This window comes from Phalaenopsis equestris, unplaced genomic scaffold, assembly GCF_001263595.1.
Source record: "Phalaenopsis equestris unplaced genomic scaffold, ASM126359v1 Scaffold231800, whole genome shotgun sequence".
Taxonomy (NCBI): domain Eukaryota; kingdom Viridiplantae; phylum Streptophyta; class Magnoliopsida; order Asparagales; family Orchidaceae; genus Phalaenopsis; species Phalaenopsis equestris.
Window position 1 is genome coordinate 115987 of NW_018249769.1, and position 3789 is coordinate 119775.

Sequence of the window (3789 nt, forward strand, 5' to 3'; positions counted from 1 at the left end):
GGTCCTTCATCAACCGGTGCAGAAGATATAAAAGACTGTTAAACCCGATAATAGAGACAATAACCCCATGACAGCAGCTAAAGGATCAATTAAAATAAATGGAGCCGCAACACTAATAGCAATCTTGCCCTTAGTACTGTCCCAAATAAATAAAAACAAAATCACAGAAAAATTCATCAATATTCCATGCCCAAACTGTCTACCAGCAAGCACCCCTAGAGGCCGAGAAGAAACAAATATATGAAATCCAATGAAGCTAGGATTTCTATCATCAAGCCAAATAACCAAATCCAATATGAAGTCCAAACTGCTTTTCATACAATGCACTAACCAATAAATATTTCCATTTCCAAGCCGTATTACAAGCCAAGAGTAATCCCAAGATAATATAAATTCATATAATCCTTTTAAATGAAAGAATGTTTCATGAAAACCTCCCCAAATTCAACCTCCTTCCAAACTTCTAGCAAGAACCATTCAATCGAACAATGCAATGATAAAAAGGCCCTCAAACAAGTCAAGTAAAAGATTATCAAAGCCCCCAACAAAGTATCAGAGAAACAAAGCCCAGTGCTCTCTTTATCAATATGAATATAGATTCCCCATACGTTATCTGTGTAGCAAAATAATAAGTCAATGATAAATGTCTAAAGTTGTAAGCCTCTAACCATCAAAAGGAATCAGAAAAACAACAACAGCGGCCTCATAACAGTAAGATATATTATGTGATGCAATGAGCCACCACAATAGCATATGAGAGATAGTTGCCGCAAAACCTTCCAATAGAGAAAAAAATTGTTTCAAACATATGGCTTTTAAGCCAAAAACCAGATTCAAACTCATACTTCTGCAAGTGGAACTATGAAAAATTTTCCTGGCAACAACACAATTCTACCCGTGAGCCCAAAAAAACCAATCATCATTGGTGTTGCATACACCAATTAATCCAAACTCAATACAACCAATATAAAGCACATGTTTTATGTTAGTAATCCTAAACAGATGGCCAAGAGTATGCCTAAAAGCCCAAAGCCAGCATATAAATCCAACAAAGCCCAAAAATAGATTGCCAAGAGAAAGCCAACATAGAATCCTGCAAAGCCCTTCATTGTGGCCCAAAACAGAGAGAAACAACTCCCAAAATGAAGATAATAATTGGAAGAAGACTTTCCAAACTGAAAACAATAGGTTAGGCCCATATAAATCCAAAACCAATCACCCTTCTCCCAATTTTTAGTAAGTAAAACCAACTAGCCTTTCTGCGTAAAACCCAAGAATAGTAGGTCTAAGTGAGAATTGAGAACCATCGTCAAGAGATACAGAAAGTTGCTATACATAAGGACCAAAGCCAGCTCCATATACAAAAAGAAACCAATGAGGGAGTAGCACCTCAAAAATGAACAAATGGGGCCTTCAGATCATAATTAATGAGTTTATCTAAGTGGGATGGAGGAGTGTTTCCAACAATAGTATTTTGAACCCTCCATTTGGCCAACCAATCCGCAAATTTATTTCCTTATTCATAAATAAAAGAAAATGAAAAATTAAGGTGATGACTTTTAATGATGAACTTGATTATATTCAGCAAGGTAGTGATATACCACGGAGGTTTAATTTTGGCCAAAAGTATATTAAATAGGATTTCAGAATCATTTTCTAGCACTATGCCATTTAAATGTAAAGAGGTAATCATATGAAGTTCAGCGAGCACAGCAGAAGTCTCAGCCTTAAGTGAGGAATTAGCAATACAAGTTGACGCAAAGTAAGCAATACATCTTCCATAAACATCTCTTATTATCCCACCCATGCCCGTATATGCATTGGAAAAACTCCCATCGACATTAATCTTAAAACAACCATGGGAGGGGGGGTGCCCATTTAATCAAAATGGGTTTCCTACCCTTAGCCACAGTAGGAGTAACACCATGTATAGAGAAGGACTTCCATGCCTTTCTAAAATAAGCAACCACTAAAATGAAAATGGTAGAGGGGATGTGACTAGTAGCTTCATATTTATGACTGCTTCTTGCCATTCAAATGAACCATAAAACAACAGCGGGAAAACAAAAATACTTGTTAAAAGAGGGTTCCAAACCCTTCCAAATCTCAATAGTTGATTTAAAATTTAGATTAGTAGGGCAGTGTATCCCAAAAAAACACCCAATACGATGCCAAACTTCTTTAGCAAAATTACATTAAAAAAACAGGTGATTCAGAGATTCAACACCTTTTTTACAAATATAACAGTAAGAAGCAAGTTTCAGCCCTTTCAACTTGAGAATATCATCAAAAAGAAGCAACTTATGAAAGTATCACCAAAGGAAAAAGGATATAGATGGAGAAATATATGTATATGTGTGTGTGTGTGTGTGTGTGTGTGTGTGTGTGTGTGTGTGTATGCATGTATTGATACATATACACGAAATAAATAAAAAATAACCTGGGTCTTGATATTTTTGGATGAAAAAAATGGTCTCGCCCGAAAATAGGGAGGTAACAAATATGCCAACAAAAAATTTTCATCCTCCGACACAAATCTCAAGGCATGAAAATAATTACAAGATAATATTTTGAGTAAGAAATGTTCAAATCTTGATAAAAAAATTCTTCTAGAGCTCCGAATTCAACAAAATTATAGTAAAATTGACCAGCTCGATGAGACAGAGCCAATGATATAGAAACTAGTCCAATACGAGTCAAATTAAACTCGAATCAAGTCATTAAACAACTCTTGGAAGATTTGCGGATACATTTGGAATGACAAACAAATATCAAATCTTGCAAGTTCATAGTCAAATCAAGCATCATAATAAGACAAATCCAACGAGCCCTCAAATGACTAGCAACATCATGAGATCGAAGGAAACTCTTTAAACCATCCAATTAAAATGGTTCATATTCCGACATTAATTGCATCCAAAATACTGTAAATAGAGCCCCACGTCTCACATGAGAGAGAGCCTGAGACTTGAGAGAGAACTTAAAGCTTTGATAAGGAGCTAAAATCCAACACCATCCCGACCATCGTCGACCAATGCCACCTTTATCGACCAATGTCGATCATCTTTGACCACCACCAACCTTCGTCGACCACCACAGACCGTCGTTGAACGCCACTAATCATTTTAGACACCCACTAATTATCGTCGACCATTGTCGACTGTCATTGACAACCATCGTTCATCATCGAGCACCACTAATAGGACGACCTCAGTCAACATTATAACATTAAAAAATCTAGCAGCACTTTCCCGTTTATGGGACAAGAAATTTCTATAATCATCAATCAATAATGAATTTTATAAATTGGCAAGACCCTGTGATTTTTTTCCTATACAATTTTTCACTTACAAACTTCTAGTGTCATCACTAATTATTTTTTTTCATCTAAGTGTGTGCTGAATTCTCGTGTAATGCTAAGACGAAAATCCTTTACTCTACCTCCACAAATTTTCTAGCTCGCATCATCTCTAATAGATGATGATACATCATATTTTTTATTTCAATTTATTACCTCTGAATTCTTAATAAAATAAAACATGTAATAGATTTCTAGGATTACATGATATGTCAAGAAGTTAAATGATGTTAAATAAAGGATGCACGAAAGAGAAGTCCTAAATCCTTCAAATTAAATAAGAGAGAAAATACATAGAAAGAAATCATAGTCTAAGTGGCCTAAAATTTTTATTTCACCTTAGATGGATTTATTTTCATACAACTTAAAACTATTTTAATTTCATACATAAACTAAAAACCACGTATAATAAGTATATATATGCAAGGCCC